Consider the following 26264-nt stretch of genomic DNA (forward strand, 5'->3'; position numbering starts at 1 on the left):
GTAAATAGGGTAATGCCTGTAATACAGACTACCCTCGCTGTGGTGTCTCAAGAATAAGTTCCACATTATTATTGAAATTATTGTTGATGAAAATAAGCAGAACAGAGTATAACCTCTAGTGAGAACCAGATGAATTCTTTTATTTCCTATGTTTTAATGTGTTTTAGATGATCTGCCTATTAAATTGTACGTATGTGGTTCAGAGATCTCTCTGTTTCATAAGTAACCATGAGATTTCTGAATATGTTACATGTAAAGCACATTATAAGCTCTGTCACTGTGTCTGATACACAGCACACCATAAGATGCGATGTTTTTTCCCCCCATGAAACAGGTTGCCAGAAAAAAGGATTGTGCAATGGAGGTTGTTAATATGGAAATATACTAAGATACAACATATTGTTTGAGAAGATAAATACACTACACCTTGGCATGAAGGACAGCTGTACCATGAATTACTGAAGACAGGTAAACTGAAAATAACTTTCCTTCCATTTTTCATTCATTAATATTGTGCGTCTACTAAGTACTGCTGTTTTGTACTTTCCAGACTTTATCCTTGGCTGTTCATCTGTACCTTTGCATATAATCACATACAGTTGTCTAAGGAAAAAAGTCTTTAAAGGGGCAATTGGTGATCAATTTTTAAGACCGATCTCAAACTGACTTTTAAATTGGTAACTGTAGGCTCCCATTGGTAACAGAAATAAATTATAGGGAATGAGTTTCTTAGGACTCATTTATGTTAGTCTTGTAGTCGTATTTGTGCTTAAAGCATATTCTGGGTCTGGATGAAATTTGCGTCAATAATGAAGAAAGCATGCGTAAAACTCTTGTATCTCTCTTCCTCTTTCTGACTGTTGCAACCTCATAAAGCATTTAAATGAAACCTAGGATGGATGCTCTTGAGCTCTGAGCTAAAGGGAAAACATTTTTTGCATACTTGTTTGAGATATAACAGGAAATATTTTTGGCTAATATTTAAAATTTCTCAAATTGTGTGTATCAGACTTAGACTTACAGAAGTATTTTGTAAAATACGTTTTAGTATTGTTTTCTTGTACTATGGAAGAAAACCATTTTGTACGAATGAACATTGATATTCCATAAATGTCTGCTTGAAATGTATATTTTTTACATTGCTTGAGGAAGCGATGGGAAACTGAGGATTGAGAAATTCCCAGATTGTATATTGGATTCATGTAGCAATGTTTTGGTAACAGGGGAGCTTGGGGTGGCTTCTGTGAGAAGCTGCTAGAAGCTTCCCCATGTCCAACAGAGGCAATGCAGTTGGCTCCAAGATGGACCCACCATCCAAGGCAACAGTGGGAAGTGCCTTTAGGAGAGTATATTTAAGAAGGAGCTGACCATAACACCCATTTCCCATTCCCCTGCACTGCTGGAAGGAGAAGAAACCAGAGGAAATTAGGAGCAAAGTTGAACCTAAGAAGAAAGGAAGGTTGTGGGGAAGGTATTTTAAAGTTTAATTTTATTTGCTATTAGCCGACTGCAATTTGGTTGGTAATAAATAAAACTGATTTCCCCAAGTCGAGTCTGTTTTGCCCATGACAGTAACTGGTGAGTATTCTCTCCCTGTTCTTATGTCAAGCCACAAACCTTTCATTACGTTTTCTCTCCCCTGTCCAGCTGAGGAGGGCAGTGATAGAGTAGTTTTGGTGGGTGTTTGGTGTCCAGTCTCGGTCAGACCTCCACAGCTTGTCACAATCATGCAGAGACGTATTGCAATTAAACTTTGTTTTCTCCCTTCAGCTCAAATGGTAAGTTTGCAGGTCTTTCAGGGTAGACAAAACTGTTACCTAATATTGGACACAAACTGGACAAAACTATAACGTATAAAGTAGTGTGCAATAAATAAACTTGTCATGGTGTTGCTAAATTTTTTTAATGGGTGGCTTAACTGAATAATTTCATAGTGTTTAAACAAGTTTTGTGGTTTGTGGCAATGGAAAAAAAAATTGGAGTTTATGATAGTTTATAATGCAAAAAAAAAAATACTCGGGTGCATTATCTGTATTTTAGCAGTAAGGATTTTTAACCGTATCCCTTCAGACAAGCCTTAACAAAAAAAAAAGCTTTTTCTTCTTCAGCTGCATAACTTGAGGAAATGGAACCTTTAAAACTTGAGGAAATGGAACCTTTAAAACTTAAAAGCGTTCATATCTTTTGAGCAGAAATAGACTTGTGTAAAATGCAGCTCCCTTTGAAAGAGTTGGCCCATATAAAATTTGTTTTCAATTGATCAAATCTTTTCAAACATGTCTCAGAAAGCCTTTAATCTGAGCTATATCTTTCTCTCCCATCACCTAAGAAGATACATAGATGTATCTTAGGCATTTTGCTCTTATGGGTCAAATTTCACATTGCATCTCAAAATCTGGACAACTAACCTTTTTGAGAGAAGGCAAACATTCCAAATAACATTTGTTATGAGCCACCAACAGGTGATATGTCAGTAACATTTGGTTTCAAAATTCCATACTCAGCTTTGCTAATCAATTGATACTACTGAACCAATGTCCCCAAAGACTTTGTCGTCTGCATCAGCAAAATTTCCTTGGAGCATTTCCCAAGAAGCAGGATGAGAATCAATGTACTGTGAAAAAAAGCATATACTATGGCTTTAAGTATAAAACTTCTCAGACTTAGAAACTGGAAGAGACTGATTACTGTGTGACTAATGGAGAAGGGAAAAAAAAAGGCAAAGGACAGAAATCTAAATGTCAAAAGTGCAAAGCTAGAGCAAATACACTTGAAAATAGCTGAAACCCTTTTGGATTAAGGAGGTTTTATGTGACCTTATATGACATTCAGGAGAAACAATTGTTATTCAAGAATGATGAAGAACTGGCTGGAAGTGCTCAGAGTTAGTCCTCGAGGACCTGACTTGCTGTCAACAGATAAAGGTAGTTTGGCAGATAATATAAACCCTTGTAAGCCAGTAGCTGATGACAAGTGCTTCTTACTGCTCAGCTGCAGAAAGATGGAGCTTGCTTTCTTCTTGCTGATTTTACTTGCACATCTCACTGAAATGTTTGAAGGATTATGTTCTCTTGTACTTTTTTTAGTCACACTTTGAGGTGGTTGATCCAAGCAAGTAGAAGTATTGCCAGAACTCTAATATTTTACCCTGGTCCATAAATCAAATATTTATGGTTTAAACTTTTCCGCAGGGAGTTTCTTCCTTTTCAGAAACATCATTCACCACTGAATCCATGTTTCTCAATCTGGTTTATAAATCTCTAGAAAACTTGGCCTTTCAATTGTCATGAAGCCTGAAAGCAGAGGGATTCTGACAGTATTCCAGGGTACTGGAATTTTGATCTTCATATCACTTTTAAATTAAAAATGCAGCTATAAGAATTGTGTCTACAAGATGACAGAAATGCCTCTCAATGTGTATGAAATTGGATGAAAGAGTGTCTTAAAAATACTAAAATTAATTCTTTGGGGAGAAAATTAGAGTGACAGAAATTTTGTAAGCATCAGTATTTATCATCCCTTTGATTTTCACAAGTGAAAATTTAAGCACAATTCCAGTTAAAATACTAGATAATCATTTGTCTTATTTCCCCCAGTGTCAATGAAATATTTAGCACAAATGTGTGAGTATTGTGTCTTCCCTGAGGCACAGAAAGTTTATGGACAGTTCTACTTGTGAATCAAGGTGTTGACTATATTGCCTTGCTGTCTAAGCAGACAACTTTGTGAATCAAATGACTGTTTCTCTTCACCTTTCCTGCTGCCACCTCATGTAGTTTTCACATGATGCTATATCATTAGGTTGCTGATCAAATGTTGCACTGAAAATCAACAGCTTAAATTCCTTGTGGGAGGAATTCCTGTAGAAGGGGGGTTGGAACTGGATGATCGTAAGGTCTTTTCCAACCCAAACCATTCTATGATTATGGCACTGTTATCATAAAGGAATGCTTTCAAGTTTGCATTTGCCAGGAAACAACGTTATTTGGGAAAACTATCAATACTGCTGAAGCTACTGAATATACTGATAAAATTCTTTATCAGTTCTTAATAATCCCCTATTTGCTTAGTCTATAACTCTCTCACCATACTTTCAAAAAGCCAACAACGAAGATTAGCCATGAGATTCATCATAGATGATATTAGGCACCATCTTGGAATGTAACGCATCAAGTAACAGAACAGGCTTATACCTATTATTTCTCTGATCTATCTGCATAGAGATGTATTGACATTTTAGATCCTTGATAAATCACTGGAAATTAATAACTTCTTTTTTTTTTCCTTTTCTCTGATTATCTGTTTATTTCCTCCCTCTCTTTTCCCACATAAAGCTTCATATTTCCAACTCTGAAAAATCTCAAGATATAAAAACTTAGGGATTCAGGAGTGAACATTTCCCACATCATGGAATAGAGGATGAGGATTACTGAAATAAAATAAAGAATATGAGGCTCTGCAGCGACCTATGAGACAGAAGTATAGGCTGTGAAGATGAGCAAAATGCAGGGGATGAGTGAAGATCAAAGGTTCGTGGTTAAGTGCATTATCCTAGGGACATCACACAAAATAGTATATAATCAAATTATTAGATGCATGGCTAGAAAGGTCTTCAAAAATATTGTCTTTTACTGTCTTGAGTATTTGTTTACCGTATTTGGCTTAATATGTGTGATTTACTGAAAATTAAGCACTCTTAAATTACTGATACCATCAAGACTCTCTATTTTACATGAGTTAGTGTGTGCTTACCTGCATGTTAGAACTCCACACTTTATTGATAAAAACTAGAAATTACTACAGAAATAAATGGCACATAATTTTCAGTGAACACTAGAAGTACATGAAGAATTGTTCAAGCTGTATATGAGAACCCCCTGAACAAGGCCGACAGATGGCTGGTGATATCCTGTAGGGAAATGTACAGTGCAAGGAGGAATAACAATCCTTCTTAGAAAATAAAGGTCACAAGTGATAGTAAATGCCAATAAATCATCAGGGATTTATCTGAGAGCCTATTGGGCCAGTAAAACCTCAACAGGCTCATATATTTCTTTAACTGTATAAAAGGATTCAGGGAATATAAGGGCTTGTGAGTAGAGAAAGAACTTTTTAGCTTAAGCCAGTTGTTGCTACTTCTAGGAGAGTATATTAGTTTTGGGTAGTTATGCTTTTGAGCCATTGACTTGATTGCCAGCACAGTTGATTTTTTTTCAAATTCAAAGTCAATAGAAGCTAAGGCACTAAGAATTTAATGAGTTCAGTTGCTGTATTTTCATATATGGATAGTGCTATGGGTAAATAAAATATATTTCTGGAAATGTATATTTTAAATGAACATATATTTAAGAATGTTCTATGTTTAACAGTGATTGATTGAACTACCCAGTGACCAGAAGCTTACCTTTCTCTTCCACTTTATCCTTTTTGTTTCATATAAAGAGTTCTGAAAGTAATTCTGTCGAGTTTTTGTTTCTTAAATGGAAGTGGTGATTGCTCCAGGTTCTGAATAATGGATGTTCATGTAGTAGGAGTTATTTTTATGAACAAGTTATCTCTAAGTACAACTGGCACACACTCACTTTTAGGAGTATGTTCAGAAGGCAGAAATGGAAATAAAGTCACTGTATTGATGCAGCTGGATAAGTGTTAAGGCACATCAGCAGGAGAAAGTATAGCAGAAGTTACCACAACCATTAACTATTCTGTACATGGAGAAATACAGATTTTGAGCCACCATCTCTGCCAATCTAACACTTAATTGACCTACTAACTCATTTATTTCAGCTATTATAGTTGATTTGGGAGATATAAGATTAACTGATGTGTAGCCCATGCTCCTGCTCATGTTTGCAATATGCAGAGATTTACAGAATTAAAAATAAATTACAGAATGCATGGTATAATAATACTGGCAACTCATTTGATTTGCCATACTCACCTGTATTTGGAATCTGGTTCTATTATTCTGTATTTCTGTTAAACATCAGCTTGTTTGTGCTTGAAAATATTTCCCTCTGCCTTACCAATTATAATTCACTGCTTCTGAAAATACGCGTTTTTTTTTTTTTTTTTGTTAGCATGAAGTTGCTTCCTTTATGCTTGCAGTGAGTGCCTGTACTTGTAAAAAGCCAGCATGATGCACCTGCACTGTGGAAACAACTTGTTCCCATGGCTGTCATCAGAAATAGGATCAGTATTATAATCCATTGCTGCTGATGGAGATCTTTGTATTTCTAATTTTTATATAAACTGTGTAGGCTGCCTTAATTTGAGGAATTGCATAACACCATCATAGATAAGCTTATCAATACTTTCCTTTCAAAATCAAATCTGTCTATATAGTTTGTTGATATTGCAATATAACTAACCCATCCATTGAGACCACGCTTCAAGATGAATTTTAGCAATATGAGAATTAGCATACATGAAAATTACAGGCAGATAGCTAACAACAAGTTGAACAATAAAAAAATCCCACAAACAGACAAGGGTTAAATTCAGTGAGTTCTGCATGTCTGTAAAAATCCTGACCTCTATAGAAATATTTTTATAAATGTATATATAATATATATTATATATTTAGATTTATTTTTCCAGATGTAAGATTTTAATCCACTATGCTTTTTGTGGTTTAGCAGTCTGTTACGTGTTTACTTGAGAAACCCTAAGAAAACATAGTTCCTGGTATTATGAAAATACAGTGATATATTATACTTTAATATTACTATTCATCTGGTTCCTTCTATTCTTTAGCAAATGAGAGTTACTTCTAACACAACATGGCTAGGATTCTGTATTAGCAGTAGTTGATAGCATTAGATGAGTCTATAATTCTTTAGCACTGGCATTAACAGGAAATCCTGACATGCTTGTAGCCTTACAGATTTGGGCTGTGGAAAGTTTAGCTTTGTAACAAAGTTTGTAAAAAATAAATAGGGAAGCTAGAACCATGTTTAGCATAATGCTTTTTCTGGAATACTGCCAGCATGACTGGGATGATCAGTCACGAGGTTATTACAGCAATTATACAAGGCTATAGATCTAGTATAGTGCACACTTTACATAACTAATAAAAAAAATCAAAATAGAAAGGGGTGAGAAAAATAAGGAAAAGTCATTAACTGTATTTTGGTCAAATGCAGCACTCACATTTGATGATACAGCCTCCAGTTCCTTATTCTCTTTGTCATGTGTCCTTCACACTAGATGTAAGTAGTTTATGAAGACAATGTGTGGACATCATTCGACTCTTGATGTTCAGGCACTTCTGCAGGCCAGGTGGAATCTGCAGTTTGGTAAAATTTTCCATGAAGAAAATATTTAATCTTATGGTATGGATTCTAAATGTGTATCTAGAAGAAATATCTCTAGCTTGTTAATATTGTCTCCATTTTTTTATTTACACTTGATTGGGATGGGCTTGGTTTTGTTTGCTAGTTGGGCTTTTTAAAATATTGTATTTGTTAGACTAGGCACCATTGATTTGTGGGAATGTCTGTAGCTAAAGCTTACAAATTTCTAACAGCTAAAGCTTCATTTCAGTTTGTAAGGAGAACAATGATTGTTAGGTTCAGAGTAAATGCATTGATGTTTTTGAAAATGTGATCTGATACCAAATTCCAGATAATGCTAAATGGAATATTTGATGGCATATTCACAGAGAGCTCAAGGAATCAGTAGACTTGTATTTTTCAATTGTTTGGGGTTTGGTTTTTCTTTCGTTTCTTTTTTTAGGGAAGGCCTCTTCTACCAGTATTATAGTCATGTTGTGCCCAATCCAACGAGGTCTGCTAATCTGAACATGGTGAGACACTGGCACAGATTGCCCAGAGAAGTGGTGGCTGCCCCATCCCTGGCAGTGTTCAAGGCCAGGTTGGACTGGGCTTAGAGCAACCTGGTCTAGTGGAAGGTGTGCCTGCCTGTTGCAGGGGGTTGGTATTGGATAAGCTTTAAGGTCTCTTCCAACCCAAACCAGTCTTGAGCTAAACTGGGAAAAGTAAGAAAAATGAATAATAAGATTTGACCTGAGGAATGTTAGTTCATTGTTGAAAGGGATTTTATTGAATTAGCAGTATCTGTCTTGTAGAGTTTCATATCAGGAGTTACTTAGGCAGATTAGACATTATCTTTTTGGCGCTTTAAGGAAGTGTCCTCTCATTGAATTAGAGGGCCTTCAATCATCTAGCCTCCAGTGATACAGGAAAATAAGGACTGACTGCAAAACTGAGTGTAATTACATGGGGGCTGTGTGCACATGGAACAGTGGTTTAATGTTAGCAGTCCTTTCAGATTAACAAGCAGGTATGATCATAAGGAAGAAAGGAATGGTTGCTGTCAGCTTTGGCATCTGCATGTTCTTACGTGTTAGATGTATGTAGATGTTAGATGGTATATTAATTTTGTCAATGTAAACCAAGAATTTCGTTTCCAGAACACATTCATTTAGCTTAACAAGCAACCTGTAGCTCTTAAATGCGTTTATGTCTTTTCAAGTCACATGAATGCAGGATTTAAGCCCACTACACTTCCCTAAAACTGTGGGTATGCAATTCATTGACAGTTAAAAGTTCCTGTATTTAGAGTAATGGAGAATCAGGATGTTCCAAAAGAAAAGACAAAGCATGATAGGAAAAGAACAAAACTGCAGGTTTTGTCATGGTGCAACCTGTGTAATGGCTTTTAGATGTCATGCTGTCAAAGTAGATCTAAGTGTAAGGAAGAGGGAGACAAATGTAGTAATATCTTGTCTAGGGCTAATCAGTCTGTTTCATTTGCCTGAGGTATCTACCATCCTATTCCCATTTCTGTCATTCCAGAGAGCTTAGAAGGTTTCTTCCTCTCAGCTTCATGCTGTGGATGTAAAGTATTTTTGGCTTACAGTTCCTGCCTTATATAAATAAAAATGAATTTTTATTTTAGAAACTCCTAGATTCTGCACACTAGAAAAAGAAATTTCCCTCCTTTCTCCAATGCTGTTCCTTAGAAAGATGGAATCTTTGACAAGAAAAATTGATTTAATGCTACTTGATTTAGAAAAGGTTTGCATCACTTTAAAATGTTCATGTTACTTCATTTCTTTGAAGAGTGTGGAGAACAGAAAACTGTGTAATATTTTATTCTACTTTTAGTTTTCTTTGCCTTCAGATATGAGAAGGAATTTCCTTTCAGCCATAGTGCTGCTCTGTTATTTTGTGGTGGAAGATATCACTAACATAAAAACATGTGTTTTGAGAAACTCATTTACTCTGCAGCAGGGATCACAACTTTTTTGATCTTGTGAGCTACAGTGCCAAAATCTTCATATGGCTGAGAGCTGCAAGATGTATAATGTATACTTCAGAAAACTAGCATTAACAGAGTAGTTCATAGGTGGAGGGTGAAAACAGCTTCTTAGGGAGTTTCTGTTCCTTGTTAAGTGATGTAGCTCAGTCTGGTGAGGCGACTGGACTCCTGAGCAACCCTGTAATGTTAACGCCTTCCACAGAGATGTATATTGCTTAGCAGCACCCACACCATGACATGCCTGTATGCTCTCTGTGAACAGGAGAGAAATTGTGGTTTTGATGTAGTTAATGGTCCTCTAGAGAGGTAACTGTGTGTGCCAAACAAGTGTAAAGGCTGCTAGGCTTTTAGTTTAGATCATCTGTCTGATTTTTAGATAGCTAAAGTCAGGTGAAATAAATCCTAATTCAGTACCCACTATCATCTCAGTTTGCTCAGTGGAATCCTTCCTACTGCCAGCCCTGAGGGAAAACCACTGTACAATCGGCATATAATAGGAACAAATAAAAAGTTAGTGGGGTAGGTAAGTACAAATATTTTTTTTAAGGAATGTCATGAGGAGTTTTGAAAACTTCTGAAAATAAGAATAGCTTTCCTGAAGTCAGCAGAGCAGCATAGATTTAAGCCATCTGAAAATTTACTCCATGCATTATTAAACCAGAGAGTATTTGTAATTGAAGATGTTTGTAATTAAAAATGCAAATTAAATGTACTTTCTAAGTTTTAAAAACTACATTTTTTTTATAACTAAAAATGTTGGCTTGACTGTGGTTTCATTGTGCAGATGGGATTGACATCAAGTTTTCCAGGACACTTCCCCTTCAGCAAATGCATTTCAGACCTGTTCTCACCTTACTATGCCCACTGAATTATTCTTTTTTGCTACTGTTGTCAAGAATGGTGCCAGTTTTAGTTTGGTGATTTTTCTGAACCTCAGTCTGCTGTGCACTGTGCTGAGATCCACCAAACTTACTTCAAAAAACAAGTGAGAACATCCCCCCCTCTTTACTCCTCCACACACTGCTCTTAATATAGTGACTGCATTCACATCAAAGCTGTCAGAAGGTTTCTGTGATCTCATTAGCTATACTTATTTCTACCTACAGAATAAATGAATCATCAACTGAAACAGCACTGAAGACCAACTGGTAAGACTCACATGGCTATATGTATATCCTCACTGAGAATAGAAATCTTCTTGAGTCTGTACATGCAGGTTGTTAAAAATGCGAGCTTTGCAGACCTGAAAAAGATTAAGTAATTTCTGAGATTAACTTAGTTCTAAAGCCTTTATCATGCAAACAAAATTGTTAAATGTTTTAATAAGTAGTTTCATAATTTCATATAGCATATGAAAAAAAAAAACAACCACCTTTCTGTTTATAGCACAACTGGAGGAAGTGAACTGAAAGTATAATTTGATGCTTGTGTTTCTTATTTTTTCGTCTTTGTTTTCATTTAGGTAGTTAAAATACAGAGTAATTTCATTTTATGGCCATGTAAAGTAAATTAGATAGGTGGTACCCAATAGGAAATAGCTGAGTTGATTCAGCCAATTTAAATGCTTCAGAATATAAACGTGCACTGTAGGGGACTGAAATCAGGTTAAATGGGTAAATGAAGTGAGATTGGACATGGCTAGAAGCTAGGTGTTAAATAAGTGATGTAGGGATATTGGTGGTGGATGATAGCAGGTTTAGGACTTGCATAGTGAAAAATAAAAAAGATTCTGATGTCAATCTGACTGGTTGATCATACTTTTGAAGATAATTTTAGAAGCTAGTAGGAGGAGTTGACTGGAAACTTGAATCTGTAACAACCAGCAGCCATTTCTAAAGGATCTGGGTAATACTGAGTGTGTCTGTCAGCAAGCTGAGGCAGGTACACCTCTGAAATTTGAGGGGTCTTATTCAGTCTTCATGATTGTGAGAGAAAAGACGGAGAATTCAGAGCATATTATTTGGACAAGGAATTCTGATTCTGTATTCTCTTTATTGTTAAGGGGAAAGAATTCTACAGGCTCGTCAAAGTGAGATTTATTCAGCTGATAAGAAGTATAAAGTAAGGTAAAACATATGCATCCTCTCCTCCTCGTTCAGTGAAATGGACACACAGTCTAAAAACATTCTTAGTGCAGAGGAGCTTCATGTGTCATTGCCACACACAACTCCTCTATGCCTGTGCAGAACCAGTCTAGTGGAGTAAGTGAATGTCTGACCAATGAAAACAAGACAAGCAAATTCATATTCTGAATGAAGGAGAAACAGCTTTGCCTGGCATAGCTTGGTCAGGAGTTTTTTCTGAGTCTGCCTCATTTCCAGAAGCAAAAACAATAAATCTGAATTGGGATTAAGAATTGCAACCTACCAAAATGAAACTTCAGTATTTCCAGAATTCAGTGCTCCATGAATCCCCTTTATAACTCCATTTTGGTGTTATAAAATTCTTACAAATGGAGGAATGACTTTTGTAGATAGTCACGTGTACACAGTAGTGTTGCTTGTGGTACTGTGGCAAATTTCCCAGACTGTCAGTTTGAGACCAAAGCACATTGCATCAAAATTGCATGTCCTTAATAGTCTCTCACTCTCACAATCATTCAGTCATTTCACCTTCATATCAGATGCTGGAAAACCTCTGTAGATATCCAAAGGACAATTGTTTACACATCAAGCTATGTTGTTCTAAGGCAAAAAGGAAAAGCTACTAAGGACCAACAACTGATGTAACTCAAAAGACAAAAATGGCTATGTTATAACCAAACCTTATGAGACAAGGAAACATTCTTCTCAGGAAAGCTGGCTGAATCTTACAAAGATTTACATTAACAGTGACCTTTGGAAATCTGGCATTTCACTATCATGAACTGGAGTAATAGATTATGTGATACAGTACAGCTGATTTAGCTGATTCTGTTCGCTACCAATCTGCATATCTGTATGTCTGCATCAGGAAACTAAGGAGTTCAGTGCAAAGGCTTTGAATATCATGCAGCCAGCTTGTGTCCAATAAGGCTGCCTGCGTTTGAAGAACAGTCATGAAGGAGTTGATTTGCCTCCCTGACAAAGGCAAATGAAGAAGGCAACAGGACTGGCTTCAGGATAGGAAGAAAAAGAGAGTGTGGGAGCAGCCTTGTGATAGGGAGCATCAAATACCAGCACTGAACTTGCCAGCAGTTCATTTTACAGTGATGGTCAGCCCTTGTGATGTTGTCAGGAAGTATGCCATCAGTAGCAAGTAATGGAGTGGAACAAGCAGAGGCTCTCAATCTTACTCCCTGCAAATGTGCAGCATGAGTTACACATGACCTCAAAGTGCCAGGGACAGCAGCACTTCCCTTCTCTTCACAAATGTCTAAGTAACAGCAAATAATATTGCCCAGAAGTGCTTCTAGGTGTCTGCCAACGAATCCCTTCCAAAGACTCAGGTTGTGAGATGCAGACGGGGCATCAGACAATTAGTTATACCCAAGTTAGCGGGAAAGCTGTAAGCAAAAGCAATGCTTTTTCTTTTCCCTTTCCTTGGAAAGGGAGCTGCTTCAAATCTCATCAACTCCTTACATATGGGAATAGGGAAAGGAGCTATGTCTTATCTCCTCTCTGTTCATACATAGAGGAACAAGAGTTCAAGTGCTTAGATAGCATTAGGTAGATAAGCCTACGAAACTGAAGTTACGAATGTGCTGCTACTTCCATGTATCATAGGGACGCTGTGATAGGAAAAAGAATATACAGATGAACTCTTTATCAAGCACTGATTTTTTTTTTGGTTTTTTTTTTTCCCAGGTGATAAGTATGTTTAACTTTCAGGAAAAGTGATTTTATATGCAAACAAATGACTTAATGGTTATGTCATTGCCACAGATTCTGAAATCTGTCAGATGACAACCCTTTTACTTTAGTTCTTGTCTATAAAATGAAAGAATGATATACAGATGCTGCCCATTTACAGTGCGAGCTTTGCAAAGAAGTCCTTGCCAGAAAAAGATCCTTTATAATATAGATATTACTTTTAATAGATATTATATACTTACTTTTTATAATATAGATATTCATTATAGATGCATTATAACATTGATATAGATACAGAACAAGATACATTATCACATATGAATGGAATGGAACAGAATAGAGTATATCCTTCCTTTGCTTTCCTTCATTTTCCACCAAATTTACAAAGTCTTGCATCTAGATATAGCGTGGAAATACTTGTTTTTCTTATTGTCTAGTTGGTCTGACTTATCTTTTTCTTATTTATCCTACACCTAACTGTTTTAACATAAGCCGAGTGGCTTATGTTAAAACAGAAACATAGCGTGAGAGACAGTCTCAACCAATACAAAGCAGTGTAGCTCCTTTGGAGACTGAGAAATCTGGTCATTAGTATCATGAAGAGTTACTGGGTTTTGATTTCCAGGAGAGCTAACAGAGCACGCACATCTCCAGGTAAAGTAAATGGAAGAGATAGGCTCAGAATCCCTGAAAATCAGGTCTGTGGTTTCTAATAGGTCATAGGAATTTATAAACAAGGGATTAAATTCTGGTATATATTACAGTCTGCAAGCCCAATGACCTAGCCACAGTTACATGGCATAATTCAGCTTATGGGGAATCTTGGTGTTTTTTTTTTTTTTTTACTTTCTAGTTTTATTCTGAAAACATGTTTGCTTCCAGATACATTTTCTGTGTTACAATCCAGTGTTGTTTAAAATGTCCAGGTTTTTGAAAATGTGTTGATGCCTGTGGCAGAGAAACATATTCCCCTGCGGCAGGTGGGAGGGACTGGGCAATGCCTATGTAATATTTTTGAAAACTGTGATCTTTGCTGCAGGGATCCACTGAAGCTTTAAATAACAATTCCCTTCCAGTAGGGAGCAGACAAATGCTAAGAAACTATTTTGGAGCTTATATTCTTTCTAGTTCAGGCAAGTAGTCAGGTCCGATTGAATTTTGCCAGTGCAAATTTGCATGCTGCCCATGAAGATGACAGAAGAATAATGATTTTGTCCAGCTTCAAGGAATTCTCACACACATTGGGTTTCCTGCTGATTCACTGTACAGATTATCACTAAAATTGAAGCTCTGTGCTGAAACCAGTTTGTAAATTGTCTTTTTATGTAACTGTAACAAACATACTGTGTATGTTTGCATGGACAGGGAAAAAAGGAAGCATGGGACAAAAAGTCAAAAACCTGAAGTAATGTAAACTTTTGTTACACTTGACATTTGAGTATTTCCACTGAGTTCTTTGTGTAGAAGTCCATTCCTGGGCATTACTGTCACTTCTGCTTTCACGATGGAACATTAACTCTATTCTCATTGCTCACATCTAGCAATGATCAGATGAAGCGTGGCATATTCAAGCTGATAACCTATAATTTGTTTTCTTTTAAATACAGACATATACATATATTTCAGTACCATCCTTTTCCTGCTGGCTTCTTTTGTTAAAATGCTGGTTCCTCCATGTAGAAGAACCAGAACAAATAAAAAAGAAGCCCAAACAACAAAATGGGGTTGTGGTTTGGTTTTGGTGTTGTTTTTTGTTGTTGTTGTTGTTGTTGTTGTTTTGGTTTTTGGTTGTTTTTTTTTTACTTTTCTGGCAAGCTATTTAAAAATGTGCTTGTGAAATAATATGACTGTTCCATCATGTTGGATCTTAAAAGGCCATAAGTTAGCTCAAGCATCACATATGTTATCTGCTATGCAAGTTATTCTGTCTTTAAAGAGTGAATTTAGGGGGAAAAGGAGTTACAGGATGGATGTACCTCTGTAGTTGTGGTTTTAGGGGTTGCCTTACCTTGGGAAGTAAGAGTGATGAAACAAGCTACTCCACTGATCTTCCATTTCTGGAGATAATAACCATAGTCTGAGGTGCCTGGAAGTGTTTAAGGCCAGGTTGGACAGGGCTTGGAGCAACCTGGTCTAGTGGAAGGTGTCCCTCCCCATGGCAGGAGGTTGGAACTAGATGAACTTTAAGGTCCCTTCAACCCAAACCGTTCTGTGATCCTATGATATCTACTGAGATAGCCTGTTGCCAAGATGAATTTTCTAAATGCTGCAGCCCATTGAAAACTGTGGAAATTATCTTTTGTAAAACTGCTGGTGCAGCAGCTTGAAAGGAATGTGCATTGTAGGACTATCTGGTGTAGGCAGAGGGGCTGTGTAAACAGGGAAACTGGAGACTGAAACAATAGGAAAGCTGTGTATCTGGGATGCAGTGCGATCTTTTAATTACAGAATTCTACAAGGTTTAAATTTTCATAACTTTCTAGTTATGGAATAACTTCTGTTATTATATGAACAGTTCTGTTAATAACTCTTATTAACTTTAGGGTGATCTGAGCTGGGGTGCTAGGATAGAAAGTTTGGTTCTGTATGCTTTTTAAGTGTTACGGTTTTTAGTGTCTAATAGGGCTATCATATAGGTGGTAACCTAACTATCATAGAGGGGAGTGAGAGTCTAGTAGGCAAAGCAAAGAGGAATGTGATAGGGGAAGAGGGGTAGAAAGAAAAGTATGGAGATTGTAAAATGGGAGTGATTACAACAGTGATTACTGTATTACAGCTTTTGAAGTGTTAATTTTCTGTTATCCCTGCAGTCCCACCTACTCTCCACAAGAAGAGAGGTCAAAACTAAACCAGGTTATACAAAGAGTCGTTGGGGCAAGTGAGATTTAAGCCATTGACTCCAAGGCTTGACGTTGCAGTGTTTAGTATGTTGAAATATAGTGAATTAAGTAAGAGAAGGTGGAAGAATCTCCCATTTGTATTTATGCTGTATGTCTTCACCTGAGCATTGGTTGCTAGGTGGCTTTGAAAAGAAAAGCTGCAGGTTTGCTGCAAACTCCCATATCTGAAGTCAGTAACTCGCTAGGAATGTCTTATGCCCACATATGATCATTCATTTTCAGATCTGTGTGCAGATCTGTGGCATTTTCAGATTTGGAGGCAGCCAAGTGCATGAACTTCACTAATTTCCATATAGAGTGTGGGAAATCATCCATCCTGTTTTACATTAAAATTCAAGGTTCATACAGCACACCTTCCAAATAGCACTGCTGCAAATTAAACTCACTTATACATTAGGAAAGCTGCCAATGCAATCATAATAGAAAGCTGAAGTGCTGAAATGATAAAGTTCTTATGCTGTCTTCTTTGGCATATCTTCAGCACCCTACTTTGATTCAAACATCATACCCCATTTGGTCAGACTCTTGAGAGTAATAAAATACTGTGCATTAGAAACCTGATTTGTAAAGAGAGGATGTGAGGTGCTCTAGGAGTTTGGGTCAGCTCTTTCATATCATGCATATTACAGCAGTGGAAATTTGGGTGTTATGCATGTGTACATTTGAATGAAGTGCTTCCTAGCAGTTACTCTTCAATAAATGTCATAGAAATGTAGTGATTGATTGGACATTTGCCAGACTGAACAGCAGCAAGTCCCCCATTCTCATCTGCTGGATTAAGCACGTTGAGTTACTTTAATCATGAGGCGACGTTATCTGTGTCAAAATCATGTAGCATGTCATTTTTCTGTGCACTCAGACTGATTGATTAGTTGACAGTCGTTGTAAATGTATTTCTGTTAAATAGTTCGTGGAACTGATTGCTTTTGAAAGGGTTTTGGTTGTTTTTTCATTGGAAAAGGTCATTAATCCCAATGACACTTCTGAAAGGAACTGTTGCTTTCGGCATTTTATTTTTGCTTCAACATTTTCCATACATATACTGTGCATTCTTTTTTATTGGAAATTTTATGAAAACATTTATTGGTATTTCTAATTTGTGGCTGATCTACTATTTGGTGAATTATACAGAATATTTTGATGACTTCCTAAAAATCTCACAAATACATAAAAGTGCAAAAAAGACATAGCTTACAAGCATAGTAACATGAAAATGGTATTTTATAATGTCTAGAGCATGTCTTACTAATTTTATTTTTAAATTTTCTAATGCTTTTTAATGCTAGAAAGCATGTTTTCCTCAGCAGTAAGTTCAATTTAAAAACAGTATTTGGAGGTGCTCCATTTAAATTTCATAGGAATTTGTTAAACAGACACTGTGTTTTGCCTTCGAGTTGTAAGGATTTTTTTTGTTGATGTGGTGGGACTTTTGAAATATGCATAGCTATCTATAAGCACGTATATATAAATGTATGTACACTGAGGTCATGACTTGTTATTAAAGGACAGATAAATAATGAAAATAACATAAAACTTGCCCTTTTTTTTTTTTACCCCTGATTCATAGCTGGAGTCAATAATACAAAAATATCTATTTTTATAAATAAGATAAATTATTCTTTAGACAAAGCTATATTCAAAAGTGTGACAGCTTTCTTTAAGCACAGATTGGCTGTATCATTCAACAGTGAAAAACAGGGGGTAATCTTGTCCTGAATAATTGCTATAGTTTGAAATCCAGTAGTAAAGTACGGCAAGAGGGGGCATCTACTAGGGATTTGGGTATAACCTGGGGACTTGCCAGCAGGAGGTTGTGGAAGAAAAAGGGAACCTGAGCACTGCTGACAGTGTTAGGTAGCAGGGAAGGGACAAAAGAGCTTCTAGAAAGCATTGAGTATTATTAGCAGCTTTAGAGAAGTATTAGTGCTATTGTTTAATAAGCACTATGTAGTGTGATGTATCAGATACTATTCTAACAAGAAATAATGTGGTTTGGAGCATGATCAGAGTAGGAAGAGCTGCAGTGCATTTCACAAAACATGGGAAGACATGGCGTACGTAGTGTACAGCTGAAATTGAGAGATGAAATGATTTTCTATAAATATATTGGAGGTGAAAAATGCTTCTGTGAAAACATGAGATTAAAACCATAAAAAATATTTACTGGTCATAAATAAATTAAGAGTACATTTGAAAGGAGGGCTGCAATATGATGTGAAGTGAGGTTTCTAAAATTATTTCTCATAAAAGAATATATTTAGTGGTTTTAAGGTGAAGCTTGAAATAAGCCTATGAAAAGGGTTATATATATATATGTCCAAGAATTCCTGGTGTAAGAAGTCTGAACATCTGAACATATTCATACCTCATACTCCAGTATATCTAAAGGGCATTGATAATAGTCTTGGCAGCTTCTAATTTGCATTTTTGTTTGTTTTAACCTTAAATTTCAAAGCTTTCCTGGTCATTTGCTGACGTCGGGGAGGTTAATCCTATTCTTCTTTCTCTTCTGCAATTGCAGAATTCATTCTTTTAATGACAAGGAATAAAACCTAAGGGGAAACAATACAAGAGCAAGTTGAACTGAAATTACATTCTTCTAAGTGGCTCAATGGTGTATCCTGCTTATATTTTTAAGTTTAAATTTCTCTTCATATTTAAGATCAGAAGGAATTTTAATCTCCTCAATTCAAGTTAGTATGGCTGCCTTTTTCTGTTCTGCCCCATTTTAAATGGTGGTGGGTTTCTTTTTGCTTCTTTTCATTCCATCTGTTGGGGTGGAGGTAAAGTTCCATTTTCTAGGGTGATCTGGAAGTTGTATTTAAGGAGTTTCTTGCTTTCATTCTTATATAGGATTTGTATGATGTTACAGTCATCTTCGATGTTTTCTGTTCTCTTTCTGTGGCACATTATAGTTGTGGAATTTTGTCTCCTGCTGTGTGCAGTGGGGATGGCATCTTAGTAAAGATTCACAGAAATCACTGAGAAACAGTTTTGTCAAAAATACCCTTCTTTTCCAGTGTTAGATTGTTTTCTCAGTATATGCAGATTTACAAACTGTTGAAGGAAGTATCTACAATATTAATTCTTCACTGGGAGAAAGGTAATTGGATACAGACACTGCATACTTTAAATACACAAATATATGATTCTATAGAATCACAGAATACTTACATACTCTTCATTTGGGTTATACAAACTAAAATGGCAATTGTGTGAGCCCAGCTTGGAAGGAAGAACTTTGATAAGCAATAAATCTACTTTCAAGCACCAGAAACAAAGACAAGTGAAAAAACTGTAAAGCTTCAGAGAAGCTGTGCACTTTCAGAACATCTGTGTCTCTTCACATGTGTTCCCAGGACCAACTCATCCCAGTAGAAAAACAAATAATAATTGTGCTTGTGGTGCCCTTATTTAGAATTTGCATATACAAATAGTAACAGCTGCTGTGTTTCTGTAATTGCATAGTAAAGATGTTCATAGTTTTCAGTCTTATTCATGTATCAGAAGTTTTCTTGTCCCCAGAGAATTCTTCCTACTTAGTAGGCAGGTAGGAAATTATAAAGCTCTTGTTAAAGCCCGTGCCTGGAAACTCAGAGGTGCTGGTAATAACAGCAGATAATTGTTATTTTCACGTTGTATTTACAACGTAGACAGTCTGGGTCTATCTCAGCCTGTGATTTCTCATGATTGTGTAATCTGGGAGGCATTTGATTTAGGAATGTCTCCAAGAGCCTCTGATAGAATCACAAGGGACCTTAAAGCTCATCCAGTTCCAACCCCCTGCCATGAGCAGGGACACCTCATTCTAGATCAGGTTGCTCCAAGCTCCATCCAGCCTGGCCTTGAATGTTGCCAGGGATGAGGCAGCTGCAGCTTCTCTGGGCAACTTGTGCCAGCACATCACCACCCTCAGGTGAGTGTAGGATCACATAAGGAGTGAGAAAGGCCTGGGTTAGAAGCTGTGTATCAGATCCTTGTGCTGTACCCCAGCTGGAAGATGTCCTAGCTTTTGCTGAAGTTGCATCATAAGTGGACCATGGACCTAACATTTTAGTAGTATTCTCAGGCAAGCTTCAAATGAGAGGTTAGTTTTGAAACTGGTAATCTTGTAATCAGGAAGAGGTTGTGTAGGTGTGTAAAGGATCTGAATGTTATCAGAATCTTCCAACCAAAGTCAAATATGTGGGTTATTTAAGCAAAAAAGGCAAGTTGTCAAACTGAGTGGATGTAGTGGGAACGGAGGGCTGCAGTCTGAAAGGACAACAATCATTTTGGCTGCAATGCTTTTGGATTTTACCATCAATTTATTACTTTTATTTCTGACTTAAAATGTGGTAAACATTTATCTGTACCCCATTTATGGAGAAAAAGGAGTTACTGTAGGTTTGTAAGGGGCATCAAGAGCAATAGGTACTGAAGTGTGAAGATCAGGATGGGGCAGTACATGGCAGCATGGGGTGACACTGCAGATATACACCAAGTCCAAGCTAGTGTTCAGAAAACAGCAGATAAATAAAGATTACAATCACACAACAAATCAAATATATCAATTGCATTTCCCAATTTCATATGACTGACATTTGTTATATAGAACTTGTCTGGAAATTTTTACAGGTAAAATAATTTCTTAGTTTTAGTTTGAACTCTCCTTGGATCCTCCTCAAAATTTAGAAGCAATCAAATAATATAATCCCTCTTCAGTTTATGTCTTCAAAGTATGAGAGAATATTCAGAAATATAAAACAGATTAGGTGGATATTTGTGTATTAACATGGTGATTGGTTGGCTCGCTAAAATCTCCATGTTTGAATGTCAGATAATTTGGATTTTCCTGGGATATAAAAGTTTTGTAGTGATGGCAACAGATCTATCCAATGTATTTAAAACACAGCATGTATATGTGTATGTATAGCATTGCCAGAATTATATATGCAAATGCGTGTGTATGAGTTCACTCACGTTTAGTTTTACTGTGGTCTTAAATTACTAATGCTATGCAGCAGGCATTAGGATTTCCTACGTGCATGTTTTTTTGTAGCACCTACTATTAAAAGTGATTAGGTGCTACAGTAGTTGGGCAACTAAATGGTGATCTCAGTGATTAATTACTAGTGGATATTTTAATTAGTGTTTTTTAAGTGAGAGTTTAAGTTTGGGTTGGGTTTAGAACATGAAGACATTAACTTCAGTCAACTTTAACAAATTCACGTGTGGTTTTGGTCTTTAGAGGTATTTTGGATGAGGTGCAAAATGGTGTCCATATAAAATAAGTGTTGATAAAAAAGGAGATAAAATTATATTTAATGCATTAAATGAACAGGTGGCCATTAAGAGAATAAGAGTTATTTTAATTAAAAATCTGTGTAAGAATTTAAACAGGTGCTCATAAGAATGCCAGGAATACAAGATTTAAAGAAAGCTTTTCTTGCATTTTATAAATATTTTCAAAATCTTTGCATAGTTCCTTATTTTAAACTTGAACAAAACCCCAAACTCCTCTTGTGTTTGTTTTTTTTTTCTTCTAACCTGTAAATCCAAATGAAATTCAGAATAAGTTCTCTGAAACATACTTTAGCTATTTATTTCAATTTTTCATTTTAAAACAATCCTGTTTATGTTTAAACTTAATAGTTTTTAGTTTGGGGTGATTGCTTTCTGGTGAAGAGTTGCTTTAAAAACCTTTTCATTTTAACCATTCTAGACAAATAAGAGCTTGCTCAGGACCAGTCCTCCCACCCAGGCTCAGCATGCTGAGAGCCGTTTTGGAATGGATGAGTAACTAAAATTTGCCTTAATGCAAATTAATATTTTCTCAATGTCTGTTTGCCTCACAGTCAATCAAATAAGCCACCACTAGATATTGTGGTGGTGTATTTTTGTGGTGGTGGTAATATTCTAGATTCTTTAGTGTTAGCCATTGTACTTTCTGTGTCCTAATCAATATCAATCAGGATAACTTTTGAAAGTTAAAAATGTTAATTTAACTCTCTACATCTCTATTTTGTTAATGTCTTCTGTAGCGTCATTTAGAAGAAAATGCTTCATCAAACAGTAGTCCTTCAATCATAAAAGGATGTAATAGCAGAAGCATTAGAACTCACATGACCCAAAGCCTCTCTCAATTGTTTGCATCTAATTTTCTAAATGGGACCAGTCATTATCTTTCTCATTTCAGACAAGCAAAATAATTCCTTACTTTCATATAGAACCTTTTATTCCTTGAGGGTACCTACGGGCTGTGTGTACAACATTTATTATTTTACCTTCAAGTATGCATTCATATCGAGGCTGGAAAAAAGTGGAATGTTTGAAGGCTTAAAATTTCCTGCTCTTTCCAGGTAACAGTGGTTCTTTAGATTGCTTCTGTAATGAGAAAGCTAATAGTTCAATCTGTCCTAAAAGCCATTCTGAAGTTATGCCAATACTGGAATCTGCAGGCTCAGCATCTCTTGGGTAATTTGATAGAAAAATAACTTCCTAATATTTTCTAATATTTTCTAGTTGTTAATAAATTTGCCTTCAAAAGCCTGTTAGCAACAGATGCTCTTATTTGTTGACTTTACCTGTGTTTGTCTTAACAAATGTATCTAAGACATAATCATCCATAACAGCCAAAACCTCCCCCACGAGCACACACAGAAGGGGCAACAATGCAGAAGAATGGAAGCTTGCAATGGCAAGGACCTACAGGAGGAGAATTTTCCTCAAACCTGAGATATCCTTGCAGAACCACTTTTCTCTCTGCAGACTGAAGAGCAATTGAATGTCTCCTCAGTGGAAGTGGTGTAGCTGCATAATGATCTTGTGTATTTTGTCCCAGTTGCAACTGCCTCTCTTCTGTTTATTAACTGATTCATATGAAATACTTTAGGATCTCTCTACAAGATGCTACAGAATGTATAGTAACTAACAGAAGACGTTTTTGTTTGTATTTGAGAAACTATAATTGAAAAATGATCTGCAAATGTTTCTACAGCTGCTAATTTATTGTCTCCACTTTTCAGAGTTATTGCCATACACCCTGTGAATAAATTCACAGCAAAATTAATAGACATTTTGACTTTACTCATCTTCATGTGAACAGGTCCATTGAGTTGCTACTGGGCGTGAATATAATAGCATCCTATTACATATCAGTGACATAAAATTTTTATCCAGTTGTGCAGTTTCAGTTCCTATTCTTCCTACCTGAAAAGGAAATGAAGCCTGAAAATAGTGAAAAATATATTCTCTTTTCAAGGCTGTTTTTTCATCTGACTTATTATACTGCTGTATACATAATTTTAAAATCATGCAAAAGCTGCCCTTTTCACACTGAGGTGTGATAAATGATAAATGATAAATTTAATGAAGGTGTATCAAAAAATTGTACCAGAATGCAGTAATATCAGCAAAACATCAGTGTGCCAATGTCTACTGTGTACGCTAGCACAGATGATGTTATATATGCACAGTTAGTCATTCAGCACTTGGTAAAGAAAATGCATCTGCATTTCTAGCACTACGTTCAATAACATGCTGACAGGAGAATACTCCAGTTTCCAGAACTAAACTGGATATAATGTTTGGTTGTACCTGATCTTGAGGCAGCTGTGTTGTTTAATAACATATGGAATACATTCAGCTTCAGAGCTCCTGTGCTATGCTTAATCTGGCAGTGAGAAAGAACTTCATAGTAATAGTGACTATTTGCCATAAAAATAGCATGCAATATGTGGTTTGCATTTCAGAAATCATGGGCAATAAGACAAGATTGACATCCTAGCCTTCACTACTCGTAGCTACATTTGTGGTATATAATCGAGAATCAGACCTGATTTTCAGTAATAGCATTACAGTTTTATTTTTTGGTGAATTTTGGTTGGGATCTCTACCTGACTGCAAAATTGAATAACATTCAGGTTGGATATAAGGAAGTTCTTTACTGTGAGGGTGGTGCGGCACTGGAAGAGGCTTCCCAAAGTGGTAAATGCCTCATCCTGGCAGTGTTCAAGGTCATGTTGGACAGAGCCTTGGGTGACATAGTCTAGCGTGAGGTGCCCGTGCCCATGGCAGGGGTTGGAACTCGATGATCTTAAGGTCCTTTCCAGCCCAGTCTGTGATTCTATGATTCTCTGAACATAGTTTTCTGGTAACAGGTTTCTACCATGTAAGAAATTACTTCTGCCTACTGCTAGTGTCTGGAAGAGCTGAACTTGAACAGTCTTATCTGTGCATATCTCTGTGCTTATTTTTCAAGAAATACTTAACGTAAAGTTTGTAGCTCCTTATGCATTTCGTACATTCTGTCTGCTAGCATTAGGTGATAATATAAATAAGATAAAGTTGTTTGGGAAATGAGTTTTGCAAATTTCAAGTTACTTTTTTTTCCCCAGCCTTATAAAATATTAATTAATATTCACCCATCTGTTTCCTTGTGCTTCCTGCTTCTGTACTTATGCAAATAAGACTCAGTTTAGTGTGGAGGCTAGCATACCATTAAGTGGCACTTTGTGCAAATGCATTGCAAAAACATAGACTTCTTTTTCTTATGGTTAACAGACCAGCTCTGAGAAAGCTGAACTCCAGATATGGAGAGAGAAATAAAATCTAATGAAAGTTCTTTAGAACTATTTATTTCAACAATTGATGGCAGGTGTGCCATGGAAATATGAGGTATATTTCTGCAAGGATCTGGATTGTCAAATGATTCTGGAGAGGGACTCTTCATCAGGGACTGCAGCAATAGGACAAGGGGTAATGGGTTTAAACTTAAACAGGTGAAGTTCAGGTTAGATATAAGGAAGTTCTTCCCTCTGAGGGTAGTGAGGCACTGGAGCAGGTTGCCCAAAGAAGTGGTAAATGCTCCATCCCTGACAGTGTCCAAAGCCAGGCTGGACAGACCCTTGAGCGACAAGGTCTAGGGTAAAGTGTCTGTGCCCATGGCGGAGGGGTTGGAACTAGATGATCTTAAGGTCCTTTCCAAACTAACATATGATTCTATGAATGAAGGAGCTGATTAAAACTCCAACCAAACAGGCTGTTGCTGAAGTCAACAGAGGATCAAGACTACTTTGTTGTTACAACGTTTTTTCAGCCCAATCCAAGCACCTAATAGCTTCCGAAGATGAGCATTTAATGATTCCCTGATCTTAACCCCCTTGTTGAGAGTTATGTTATAGATAAAGGTTATGTCATGGTTATTTCATAGAGTGGTTTGGGTTGACACCTTCCACTAGACCAGGTTGTTCCAAGCCCTGTCCAACCTGGCCTTGAACACTGCCAGGGATGGGGCAGCTGCAGCTTCTTTGGACAACATGTGTGTTCTGCTGACATGCAGGGTATGCCACACAATAGCTGTATAATATGTGCAGTTTATTAAACAGGCACACTAAAGCAAATAAGCACAGTAAAGCAAGCAAGCATGCTAATGTGAGTCCAGTAAATATCTATCTATATATATAGTAAATAAGTACAATAAAGCAAATCAGACATGTATGTATATAAGTACCGAAGAAAGTTAGCAATGCATCAGATCATTACTGCATAGGGGTAACAGAGATTAAGAAGAAATATGTCACCAGTTACTGCTGAATCATCATCCAGGCCCACACGGTCAAGCTGGGAAGGCTTGTTGCTGCCTATGCCAGGAGTCTCAGGTAACTGGGAAAATTCCCATGTGGTGCATCCACCCTTAAGGTAAGGTTTCTCTCATGGCCATAAGAGGGTCTCACTTTTATACTCTTAAGAAAACAACTGGCTTTATGCCAGATGTCTAGTTGTTTACTCATAGGACCATGCAGTTTCTCATGATCTCGCTGTTGTCCACTCGGAGAATGTTGGCCAGGAGCTGCAACATGGCAAAGTATGAAGGTCATAGAACAGCTGCTCACCTGTGATTTCCTGTCTCTTTCTGACCAACATTCACAATGCACGTATATACTCTACCAAATACACTGACAAAAAACATACTTTGTTGTGTCTTTCAGTCACGAGAGGAAATTGACTCTTAGCTAGGTTGCCCTCCATTACACTGTGCCAGCACCTCACCACCCTCACAGGAAAGAAATTCTGCCTAAGGTCTCATCTCCCCTCTGTCAGGTTAAAGCCATTCCCCCTTGTCCTGCCCCTAAGGCCCTTGTCTAAAGCCCCTCTCCAGGTTTCTTGTAGCCCGTTTAAAGCACTGGAAGCTGTCTGAGGTCTCCTCAGAGCCTTCTCTTCCGCAGGCTGAACAAGCCCAGCTTTCTCAGCCTGTCTCCATAGGAAAGGTGTTTTCCTTATTTACAAATTTATAGGTTCAGCCCAT

General features: G+C 36.9%; 1 protein-coding gene across 1 annotated transcript in view; it reads left to right on the top strand.

The window, feature by feature from the left end:
- The first annotated feature begins 336 nt into the window (after positions 1 to 336).
- Positions 337 to 26264, top strand: part of LOC130605698 (leucine-rich repeat-containing protein 4C) — a 242186-nt gene continuing 216258 nt past the window's right edge. Inside the window, exon 1 of the mRNA XM_057421404.1 lies at positions 337 to 468. The gene's annotated coding sequence lies outside the window, so the exon portion shown is untranslated. The remainder of the gene's footprint in view (positions 469 to 26264) is intronic.

Source organism: Pezoporus wallicus, unplaced genomic scaffold (genome assembly GCF_028554395.1).
Source record: "Pezoporus wallicus isolate ANWC-B61680 ecotype Strahan unplaced genomic scaffold, APGP_CSIRO_Pwel_v1 contig_5042, whole genome shotgun sequence".
NCBI lineage: Eukaryota > Metazoa > Chordata > Aves > Psittaciformes > Psittacidae > Pezoporus > Pezoporus wallicus.